Source organism: Peromyscus californicus, unplaced genomic scaffold (assembly GCF_007827085.1).
Source record: "Peromyscus californicus insignis strain IS unplaced genomic scaffold, ASM782708v3 Scaffold_21__1_contigs__length_65335640, whole genome shotgun sequence".
Taxonomy (NCBI): domain Eukaryota; kingdom Metazoa; phylum Chordata; class Mammalia; order Rodentia; family Cricetidae; genus Peromyscus; species Peromyscus californicus.
The window spans coordinates 12,649,564-12,662,270 of NW_026294514.1; the positions used below are offsets into that span (position 1 = coordinate 12,649,564).

The 12,707-nt window shown below is 42.9% G+C and overlaps 1 protein-coding gene across 1 annotated transcript in view; it reads right to left on the bottom strand.

The window, feature by feature from the left end:
* The window catches only part of Trak2 (trafficking kinesin protein 2), a 63,642-nt gene extending 51,044 nt beyond the window's left edge, over positions 1–12,598 (bottom strand). The window contains exon 1 of the mRNA XM_052749536.1: positions 12,411–12,598. The gene's annotated coding sequence lies outside the window, so the exon portion shown is untranslated. The remainder of the gene's footprint in view (positions 1–12,410) is intronic.
* Between the last annotated feature and the right edge of the window lie 109 nt (positions 12,599–12,707).

Consider the following 12,707-nt stretch of genomic DNA (forward strand, 5'->3'; position numbering starts at 1 on the left):
TGACTGAAAGGGAAAACAAAATCAAACTCAGTAATTTGGTAGGGTAATAAACTTTGGGTCCCCCCCTCCCCCCGCCCCCAGTTGTTAAATCTATGCTTTAGGAACAGCAATCCCATCTCAGACACATCTTTGCTGGTTTCTAGGCTCCTCCCCTCTTCTTCCAGACAGAGCTCTCTTTCTTAACTGACAAGCTTCCCTTTGTTTTGATTTATACACTGGCCTGAATAACCAACTGCCCAACCCTGTATACGACACAGGAGCAGAGCTTTGGTGCTGGGACCCCAAACACCATTCACTTTAGGTAAGAGATGAACCTTTGAGCAGTCTACATTTTGAAACTGACTATATTTTAAATATGAAACAGTTAAATTCTCCAGAAGTGTTACAAAATGACATGGCATGCATTACTGCAAATCTAGTCCCCAAGCATGGGCATCACAGGGCAGGCTAGAGTGTCCCCTCACTGTGGAGACTACTCCACATCAGCTCTTCTCACTCACCCCGCCCATTCATCACAACAATGGATGCCTAGGACCCAGAGCTGCCTTCCCCTCACATGCTCGTTTGATCGGGTAAAAGCAATCATCTCTGAAAGGAGGAACTGGATCAGGGGGTAGTCATGGAGTCCTAAAATCCCTCGTGGAAGGTTAATGCAGGAGGACCCCAAATCTGATGCCAGCCTGGGCTACACAGCAAAACTGTCCTAAAGAACAAATTTAAAAAGCTACTTCTCAGTTTTTCCGCTATGTGTGTTCACGTATCATTACAAGCCCTGTGAGTCACTTGACCACCCTCCTGCCTCCTCTCTGAATCGTGGTCCACTGGTTACCTCTGCCTATAACTTCACCGTCTTCCTGGGCTCACAACATGCTCAAAACCTTCTTCGTGATTTTTGTAGTCGGGGTCTCACTTTGTAGCTCAAGTTGGCCTGGAACTTCATATGTAGCCCAGGCTAGCCTCCAACTTGTGATTCTCATGCTCAGTCAAAAATCTTCTATTATTAAAACCACAAAAGAGAATAAAAAAACCTCCCTTCCTTGGGGCTTTGGAACTTCCCACCAGCTACTGTCCCTCAGGAGGCGCTCATTCAAGCTTCCCAGCCCTTATTTGCATTCCCAGTTCCTCATCTCTCATTCATACCTCCATTCTGGCATGACCCCATCCCTCTACAAACAGCTCTCCTTTCCCACCATGCCCTCTGGTAACCAACTGAATCACACCTCCTCAGTCTGAGTCAGTTCTAGCTCAGCACTGCTGCCCTTCCTTGGCCTTCTTGTGGCCTACATCTTCCCATGCTTATTCTCAGACCTCTCACTGAACTCCCCTGGTGATTTGGGTGAAAATGTCCCCCACAGGCTCGTGTTGAACCCCCAATCCCCAGGTGGTGGTGCTGTTTGGGAGGCTTTGGAACCTTCAGGGGTAGGCCTCACCAGGGAGAGGCGGGCTTTGAGGTTTTATGGATTCATTCCACTTCTGGTTTCTTTTCTTCTCTTCCTCTGTCTCCTCCCTGCCTGCTCTACCCCATCTCTGCTTCCCATGCTTCTGCCTCCTTCTCCCCACAAAGGACTCTGCCCCTCTGGAACTGTAGCCAAAGGAAATTCTTTCTTCGGCTGTTTGTGGTCACACGGTCACAGCAACAGAAAAGTGACTGATGCGGTTACCCAGCTTCTTTGGCCTTCTGTTTGGTCCTGTGGCGTTTGACTGAAGCATTCTTTTGTTCTTGTTGCTATTTCTTCTTTTCACTTACCTTCTACGTCAGCTGTCGTTACCACACCAGCTGCCTCTCCAGTGTTAAGGACACTCATTCCGGCTCTTCAGTCCTTTTCCCGAGTTCTTCTCTTACTCCCTCCATCCTGCCTGGAGCCCATTGGTTCTTCCTTCCTCACTACACCACATCTGACCATCATGTATCTCAAACCTGCCCACTCAGCCATGCCTTCTTCCTCCATCCTATGCAAGACACCATCATCACCTCTCAGCCTTCCTCCCGTAGGACTCCAGACATCATCACCATCATCATCATCATCATCATCATCATCATCATCATCATCACCATCATCATCATCACTCTCAGCCTTCCTCCCGTAGGACTCCAGACATCACCACCACCATCATCATCATCATCATCATCATCACCATCATCATCATCATCACTCTCAGCCTTCCTCCCATAGGACTCCAGACATCATCACCATCATCATCATCATCATCATCATCATCACCATCATCATCACTCTCAGCCTTCCTCCCGTAGGACTCCAGACATCATCACCATCATCATCATCATCATCATCATCATCACCATCATCATCACTCTCAGCCTTCCTCCCGTAGGACTCCAGGCATCTCCTGCCTCCCTTCCTTCTCTAAGAGGCAGCAAGAACCATGGTTTTAAAACCAAACTACTTTTTTTAAAAATTAAAGTGGTTTTTTTTTTTTTTCTTGATGACGGCCATTCTGACTGGGGTGAGATGGAATCTTAACGTAGTTTTAGTTTGCTAAATTCCCTAGTGGCTAAGGGTGTTTAAATATTTTTGGCCATTTTTATGTCTTCTTTTGAGAACTGTCTATTTGGCTCATTAACACATATGTTGATTCTCACGGATTTGGAGTTTAATTTTGTAGTTCTTTATGTATTACAGATTTTTTTTTTTTTTCTGGAGCTGAGGACCAAACCCAGGGCATTGTGCTTGCTAGGCAAACACTCTACCACTGAGCTAAATCCCCAACCGTGTATTCTAGATATTAATCTCCCATCAGATCTGGAGTGGCAAAGCTTTTCTTCTTCCTGTAGCCCATCTCCTCTCTGTGATGCTCCACTGTTATGCAGAAGATTTTGAATTTCCTGTAATCTCAATAGTAATTCATGGGACTATTTTCTTGTGCTGTTAGGGTTTAGACACTCAAAGGACTAAAAACACATCACAGAGATACTTGGACATCCATGTTTATCTCTGCACTATTCACAATAGCTAAGAGACAGAATCAAATCAAATATCCTTCAACAGACAGATGGACAAGGAAAAGACTGAACATGTACACAAAGGAATTAATTGGCCATCAAGAACGAAATCACGACATCTGAAGTAAAATGGAGGTCATTACATTAATAAGCCCAACTCATAAATATCGTGTGTTTCCTCTCATACACAGAATCTAGATTGACATTCATATGTTAGCGAGTGTGTGTGTGTATGTGTGTGTGTGTGTGTGTGTGTGTGTGTGTGTGTGTGTGTGTACGTGTGTGTGCGTGGTGCAGACAGGAACTATGAGAAGAGAGGAAGAAATCTTAAGGAGGGGAAGAGGGCAGCGTGACATGAAAGCAGAGGGGAACGGGAACTACTTACAGGGGGAGGTACCAGGAGGGGACAAAGGGAACAGGGTTCCGTCATGTGTGTATGCATGCACACACATATATACATGTACATATACAGTCATAGTGGAACTCAGTCTTTGTATACTAACTTAAAAATGTAATGACCAAACTCCACAGTGGCCCTGCCTACTCCTCTCCTGCTCTCTTCACACTGCTGTCCCGTTTCCTTTCCTCTTCTTACCACGCTCTCTCCTACCCCAGCCTCTGTAACCGGCTCACTCTGTGAACCCTCTTCTTCCTGTTCTTTACATTAACTACTTCTCACCGCCAGCCTCGGCCTAGACGTCACCCACCTGGAGCCTGTGTCCCGTCTACAGCAGCCTCTCTGGTACCTTTGTGTCTGGCCTCTGCCTTCACCTGTACAGTACACTGACTTCGGAGTCCTCTCAGAAAGAGGGGGAGGTGCTTTCTCCCTTGCTCGTCCTGGTCCTGGCTGACCAGAACGGAGAACAGGAAGTCAATGGTATGACAACTTGATAAATCAACTATCAGAGGCTTTTTTAAAAATCAGTTGTTTTTTTTTTCAGTGTGGGGGACTAATCTGGTGCCTCCTGCAAGTATCTACCACTAGCTATGTCTCCAGGCCAGGGGTGAACTAGTAACTAAAGTGTTGGGCAAATTCTTTCCCCACTGACTTGCATAATTCATCAACTCTTAAATTATGACTTTTTTTTAAACAGTCTCTTCCTTTTTATCTGACTCTTCAAAAAGCTTTCTAAAGAAAAAGAACTCAACATCTGGCAAACATTAGCAGATAAACACAGATAAGCTTCAAAGACCTCGGTGATCTTTACAAAATGAACTAGTTCCACTTCTGTAACACTGAAGACTGTCTGCTCGATTTCCAGCATGATAACCTGCAATTCTGGATGGCCTCAAGATTCTGCATGTCAGTGGTAAGGCTAGGAACAAAGTCGGCATGTTACATATTAGGAGGTTAATTATAAAATGATTTAAAAAATTCTTTTAAGAACTAGTCAATAGCTATATACCTAACAACTTCCCATAAATGCTTCTTGAATTAAACTAAAGGTCTTAAAAATAGATACACTAAAAAACAAAAAACAAAACAAAACAGATACAATAAAGTATAAAACAGTCTCTACCAAAAAGGGGAGTAAAGAGCTAAGAAATCTGAGCTCTAACAAGGAAAGGGCTAATGAGCTCGTGATCTAGATTAGATCTAAAATGTAATGACCTAAGAAATTCAAGAAAACACGATGATTTATATTCAATGGGTATTATCATGTCTCTATCCTATAGATAGATATCAGAGGAGGGAGGTCATTTCTAGCTAAAATGTCTGTCTACATACTCGATTTAAGTTTTTAGTGGGTTTCTTAAGTATGAAAGATTTGGCTGAGAACAAGGCTATCTATAAGACAGCGGTTCTCAACCTTTCTAATGCTGTGACCCTTTAATACAGTTCCTCATGTTGTGCTGAACCCCAACCACAAAATTATCTTGTTGCTACTTCATAACTGTAATTTTGCTACTGTTATGAATGATAATGTAAATATTTTTGGAGACAGAGGTTTGCCGAAGGGGTCGAGACCCATAGGTTGAGAACCACTGCTATAAGACAAAGTAAACAACAACAACGAAAACGGGAAAAACACGATGGGGAGGGATCATCAGCAAACTATCTGGAGATTTAAACCTAACTAGTTCAAGTTAAGAGTCTGAACTTGATCCCATAGGAAATGGCATTTGAGAGAAGCCAAGCTGGAGACAGAATACAGGATAAATTTCAGGTAAAGACAGACCAGAGACAGAGAGACAAGTGGGAAATTTCACCACACTACACAGGGGTTATTGTAAGAAAGGTCTAGGATGGGGAATGGACAGCAGGGATCTGTGAGCTGATGAGAACAGAACAGGTTAACTGGTAACCTGTACTAGATGCTTCAGTTAGGCTTAAAATGGGGCTGGAGAGATGGCCTCTTAAGAACTTTTTGTTCTTGCAGAGGATCCAGGTTCGATTCTCAGTACCCACATGGCAGCTCACAACTGTCTATAATTCTAGTCCCAAGGGGTTTTTTTATATTACAAAACCATTTAGGATTTGTACAACATCTGGTGTCCAACTTCACGAAAAAGCCACTTGCCTATGGCTTTGCACCATCGCTTAGGCCAGAGGGGCACCAGGCTGGAGTCTCCACCCTGCTGGCTAAGTTTCTGTTGCAGCCTATCTGCAGCAAACTCCATAGGCTTTTAGGCTCCAAAAGCCACAGGAGTTAGCTGCTTTTGCATGTCCCATGCATACAGCTGGCTCTCTCGCTTCTTCCCTCTCCCGGTGGGTTGTGGCTGTCCCTGGACCCACTCCTCGGGCTGCTGCCACACTAGGTAGCTGCCTCACTTCACTGTTACCTGAATCATCACTGTCAGCAGATCTGGTGAGTCAATTGGGATTTCTTAAAGGGGGAAATTAGTTTAAAAAAAAAACAAGAGAGTTTTTTCTACATTAAAAAACGGGAAACATTAATATAATGGAAGGAGTTTGGTCTCTGTTTGATAATACATTAGATGGTCTGAAAATGGAATAATTAAATGAGAGGATAATTAATGTTGATGGGATTTTTGTAATGTCAATTATAAATATTATTTGCTTGATCATTTCTGTTTTATCATTTAAAAAGTTGGTTGATATAAGTGCCAAGATACAAGTCTTAGAAAAACTTATTAAAACAGATCATAGAGACATTCAGACCCAGACAGAGGAATTTAAAGGAGAACCAATCTCAACATTTCATTATAAGGTTACAGAGAAACAGCCTAAGGCTTTCAAACTGCCAACCTTAATTTATCCAGGAACCTTATAGGAAATACCAAATGATAGACTCCTCACGGGTGTGTAAGAGCTGAATGGACTCCTGTGCAAATGTTAGACTTGAGGAGATTCAAGGAAGCAATAGTCTCATATGATGAACTCACCTTTTGTAAAGCATATGTTAAACTAGTGGTCAACTTGTAATAGAATTATCCCTCAAGACTGGAGAGATTTGGTTACAGCAGTTTTGGAGGCTGGTCCCCAATTACAATGGAGGAGGACCTGGGGGAAGGATGAGGCTAAGACCTTTGAACAATGAAGTAGGGCTAGAGGTATGGAAATATCCCAAGATCAACTTCTTAGAGAGGGCCATTATGCTGATATACAAAGACAATCTTTATATGATGACCACACCCTGGCTTTATGATACACAGCAGCCTTGAATGCTTGAGACAGAACTGAAAAAGTAGGAAAGAAAATTGAGTCACTTACTCAAGTTATATAGGGTCCAAAAGAAACCTTCACTGATTTCTTACAAAGATTGACTTCAGAAGTAAACAAAATGATACCAAATTCAGAAGTTAGACAAATAATAATTGAATCTCTAGTTTTTGAAAATGCTAATGCACAATGAAAAAGGATAATTAGGCTGTTAAAAGCAAGATCAGCACCCTTGGAGGAATAGATCAGAAATACAATCAATATTGAATCTCATGATCAGGATGATGCTTAGATTGGAGAGGTGATTTCCAGAGGTTTGAAGAAAAATCATAAAGTCAAATGTTTCAATTGCAGTAAAAAGGGCACCTAAGAAGGGACTGTAAACAGGGCATTTCTGGAAACAATGTTTTTTTCAAGGAATAATACCAACAGAACGCCCCTCCCTTCTGGATTATGCAGAAGGTGTGGCAAAGGAAGACATTGGACTAACGGGAATGGAGATCAACAAGGGACAGAAATGTAATCCCTTGCCTCTGCTGTCGGGAAATGCCCTGAGGGACCTCTCACAGGCCCCCCATGTCAAATTCCGTTCAGTCCTTTCCTATCATCATAGATGAAACTCCTTCCTAGAGCAATTAAAGAACCCAATGCCTATTGTAAGAAACCATACAGCTCTGGATGATAGAACAGCTATAGAAGAGAGAACAAAAAATTCAGAAAAGAAACTCACTAAAGAGGTGTGAAGTGTGTAAGTTTGAAAGACATCAAAAGACAGTTTGGGGTTGGTAATACAAGTTAGGATAGAAAGTGAATTAGGTACAACACTTTGGACTCACCAAAATAGGATAAATAATGGAGTATTTTCTCTGAATCTGTCAAATGTTAACGGACTAGACATTGTTAATGTAATTCTTGACTATATATATTGTATATAGTTAGTGTGCTTGTTGTATATAGTTTTTCTTAGTTATAACTGTCTTCTATTATTTTAGACAAAAAAGGGAAAATGTGGTGATATATTGTTTGTAATCCAGGAAATAAAGCTTGCCTGAAGATCAGAGGTCAGAACAAGCCACTAGATTAAACATAGAGGCCAGGCAGTGGTAGCTCTCAGGAGGCAGAGGCAGAGATCCATCTGGATTTCTGTGAGTTCAAGGCCACACTGGGTTACACGAGATTAATCCAGTCTAAAAGAGAAACAGAGCCAGGCAGTGGTAGCACACACCTTTAATTCTAGCACTTGGGATCACACCCTTAATCCCAGCACTAGGAAGGTTGAGACAGGAAGTGATATGGCTGGACAGAGAAAGGAATAAAGGCAGAAGGAGACAGGAACTCACACTTTTTCAGGCTGAGGAGTTGGTGAAGTAAGAGGTGGTGGCTGTGGCTTGCTCTGCTTCTCTGATCTCTCAGCTTTCACCCTGATATCTGGCTCTGGGTTTTTATCATAAGACCATTTAGGATTCGTGCAACCAATGCCCTCTTCAAACTTCCAAGGGCACCAGACACGGACATGAGCAAAATGCTCACACACATTAAAGGAAAACTCCCCACCTCCCACAAGCTGGCTCCTGCTTCCTTCACCAACCAGACAATATACTCAGACAAAACAAAGGACAGCATTTACAAGCTCTCTAGAAACACCAGGAAATTCTCAATCCTATAATTGGTCACGGCATTTCTTTGAATTCTAACATCCTCTCTCAATTCTACAAATCCAAATTCTAACTAGCTCAAATGCCTTCCCAGGAGCCTTCTATTCTTTCCAGGAGCCTCAACTCAAAGTCCTTATTACCGCTTCTCGCTCTTTTTGCTTGTTTTTTAAATAAACATCTTAAAGGCCTTTCTCTTAGAGCTACTCCTCATCTCCTCAGATAAACTGTCCATTCCTTACAGCAAACACATTCATTTTAATCCCTCCTTGCTTCTTGGCACATGTGGTTGAAGCTCTTGATTAAATCGTATACGGCAATAGCACAGTGTAAGTTAAGAACACAGACAATGAAGACAGAATAGTTGATTCTGAATTTTAACTTGGCTATTCATTAGTTGTGCGTCCTTGAACTATGCGTCTGTGTGTGTGTGTGTGTGTGTGTGTGTGTGTGTGTATATGTGTGTATGTATATATATATATATATATATATATATATATATATCACTTCTTAGGGTATCAAACTGCTTTATATTTTGTGATAGTTATGTAAAGCTTCACTACAAAGCAAAATTTAAAAAAAAAATCAAACATAAAGCCAAAGTTTAAGTAAAAATAGGTATATGCAAATTCTCCTTAAATTGTCTTATCTGTGACTTCTTAAGACACATTTTTGCTATATTTACTTACTTGGTGTATGCATGTGCTTGCCCAGGCCATGGTTCACATGTGGATGCCAGAGGACAAGCCATGGGAGTCAGTTCTCTCACTCCATCATGTGGGTCCCAGGAATCAAACACAGGTGACAGGTGCCTTTACCCAGTGAGCCGTCTCCTACATATCTACATATAGCTGTGGCTTTTATATCTACCTTATATTTTGAGGATTTAAGTTTCCTATGGTAATAGCCGCCTGAACTGGTCTGCCTGCCTCAGCTTTCCTCCCATTTGCCACCGTCTTTCTAGAAAGCTAATGTAATGTTTCCCCACTGCTACAGCCCCCCCCCCCCCCATTTTATCCCTTCAGTTTAAACCTCTTTGGATCTCACACAAAGTCGTCCTAAGCCTCCCAGCCCGGTTTCCAGCTTCTCCCAACGCTCACCAGGAAACCCAAATCAGCCAGTTCTATCTCAAAGGCTTTTGTACACCAGGCCCTTTGCCTGCAACGCCAGCTTGTTATTTGCTGGGGCTGCAAGGACAAAACACCACAGACTAGGCAGGTTAAAGAACAGATTCATCTTCTCTTAGTTCGGGGAGCTGCAAGTCCAAAATTGAGGTATCGGATGGAAGGTTTGGTTTTTTCCGAGGCCTCGAACCTTGATAATTTTACAAGCTCCTTCCTATGCAGGTCTATCTTTTTTGTGTCCAGTTTTTTTTTCCCCCTTGTAAGCATACCTGTCAGACTGCATTAGATTCCCTTTTATGGTCTCATTTCAACTCAATCACCTCAGAAGCCCTACTCAAATAGAGATACATTCTGGGGCGATGATTCTGAGAGGGTATATTTGAGCCCATTACAGTTCCTATCCCTTTTCTCTGCCCAAGCTAACTCCCATCTGTTTTTCCAAGACTAGCCCAAGCCTTCCGCTCCTGGCTGATTCAGTGCCCTCTCCACGTTCCCAGTCTCTGTACGCTGCTGTCAAACCGCTCATACAATAACATAACTCTCCTTCTCTTCCAGGATATATTCCTTAACAGTGAAGACTAGAAAATATTTAATAAAGACTTGAAGTAAAAGATAAATATAGGCTCAAATCCTGACTCCATTGTTTCCCTACGAAGGCAGAAAAGTTGCTTAACGTTGAATTTCCATTCTAAATAAAGTAGTTGTAATAATGAACAATTGAATTGCAATAAAACTACTCAGCCATGGTTTTGTTACACAGTTAAGTGCTTAGATGCTGCTGAAGTAAAGGTTTGATGGTGGCTGGTTTGACAGTCACTTCTGCCGTTCAGTAATTAAATGATTTGGGGTATATTTTATATTCTTCTGCTTTAAAATAAAAACCCTGATGGTGCTATTGTGACAATGATATCTAGGTAAACGATTTAGCTGGGTATGCAGCACACTGTATTAGTTCTGTTTCCTATTATTGCTATCACAAGAACAGTGCAGGTCTGAACAGCTATGACTGGACGTTCAATGTGACTGTCCCTTTAATGTCTCAGGCTTCTTTCCAACTAAATATATAATTTAATGAGGCTCAAAAACTGGTCCAGGGCCAGCAAGGTGGCTGAGAGATAAAGGTGCATGTCACCAAGACTGACAACCTGAGTTCCATCTCCAGGACCCACATGGCAGAAAGAGAAAACGGAATCCTACAAGTTGTCCTCTGACCTCCACATGCATTCATGCATGAATGCTCCCAGGCATACATGCGCAGCAACAAACAAACAAACAAACAAACAAACAAATATATAAATGTAATTTTAGAAACTGGTTGCGTGCATGGTAGCACACAACTTTAATTTCAGCGCTCAAAGAGGCAGAGGCAGGCAGATCTCGGTGAGTTCCAGGCCAGCCTGGGCTACATAGTAAAACAGTGTCTCAAAAATAAATAAATAAAAATAAAGCAAGACAAAATAACAACAAAGTCAAAACAGAAAGGGAACCAGACCAATGATACAAATGGGCTGCAGACGGGATGAAAACGAGCATGAACTACGATGCTACCATCTCACATCTCTCCTGTTGGCTTTAACGTATTCTGGGCAGTGAATAAAGAGAAGACAAGTTTTCCTAGTCTCTATGACTATGGATGTTAAGCACTCGTAATCATATATCAATCATATAATAATAATCATAAAACTTGTGAACTTGAAAAGACCTTTGTGGTACATGTCCAATCAATCATTTTTTTTTTTTTTAACGTAAGTACCTCCAGGTGGATGTGGAATGAGCTCTGAGTGTCTTAATGAGCAGGTCTATGCGGGATGAACCTTCAGCAGACAGAGTGTACAATTTGTTCTAAAGTAGGGGTTATGGATTTATCTGTAGCCAAGGGATGATGGAACTAGTACTAGGAAACAATACAAAACATTCTCTTTAGCCATCGGCCTTTAGTGTGAAAGACACCTGCTTCTTAACTTGGAAGCAGGGCGGGTCTAGATTGAACCCTCCACTTGTTACATAAAGTCTTTCGAGCTTCACATTATGAGCAACTGGCTTGTTAAAGTGGTTAAGTTGATGGGGTGTCTGGCAGATTTCAAGTATTCAGCGGTTGGTTCTTCCTTCTCCCATCACATAAATAAAAATGTGAAAGATTGCAAACACCGTCTTTCACATAGCTACGCATGTGAGGGTTAAGTGTCTGAGACTTGTTGGCTATTACTTAATTTTAAAAATAGAAATCGTTGCTGAGATGATAACGTGCTTTTAATCTTGCCCTTCCCACCACCGAGTGTCCTTCACGATTCGTTTTCAAGTGTCACATCACAACCATTAACATGCCATTGGGACATCACTGCAGCTCAGACTGTCAACAGAACAGCAAAGGTTTGACCGTCACAAAATTTTTTTACTAAGGTAGAGCAAGAACTCTTGAGTCCAGTTCATTTTGTTCCGTGGTCCATACAAGCTAGGTGAATCCCCAATGAAAAATTACCATCTTTCCTGATGTAGAAAAATATGCATAAGCAGGTAATTGACTGTGATTTTGTAAAAAGTGTTTGGGACTCAAAAGTGCTGGCACTGAAAAGGACACCTGCCATCCTTATCGCTTCAACCCACTACCTTTTTTTCCCCTTTTTCTTTTAAAAGACATGTGGCGTCTGGCTCCAAATCAATTGCAAAGAAAAGCCTGACACGGAAAGAGCTCTTTCTAATGTCCTCTCTTCCCCTTTACATCACAGATGGCCACCGAGAGCTTAAGGTTTAACGTCCAGACACTAAAGCCATTCATCCTAAAACGAAGGGACTCCAGATGGGTGCTGTCTGGCAGAGGATGGGAAGCTGCCAATCTTCAGAGGTGCTGATGGGGTGAATCCGGAGGCTGGAGCCCAGCTCCCATCACTTTGCACCTACACTTGGGAAACATCCCTTTCCCATCTCGGGGCGGGGTACTCCCGCGAGTGACCTCCGGGGACCGGAGGGACCAAGGGCAGGAAGCCTCCCTCTGCTTTCGGGAGAAGTTGACAAGGGCAAGTTGGAGTCGCGCGCGGGAGGTTACTCACGGGAATGGCCCGGCGTCCTCGCTCCTCCGCCCGCACTCGCTCAGGAAGAACCCCCTAACGCCGCGGCAGCCTGAGAGCAGCAGCCGAAGCTGCCGCTGCCGCTGCCGCAGCTAACCGCCCGGGCGTGGCAGGGACTGGCGGGCGACCTCACATCATCACTCGGCGACCTTGGATCTGCAGTGACGCCGGGTCAATGGCAGCTCCCACCCAGCTAGGGAAGCTAGGAGACCCACTTTCCCAGCAGCCTTCGCGACCCTAGCGCACGGCCCGCCGGGAACTGTAGTTCCCTTTCAGTCC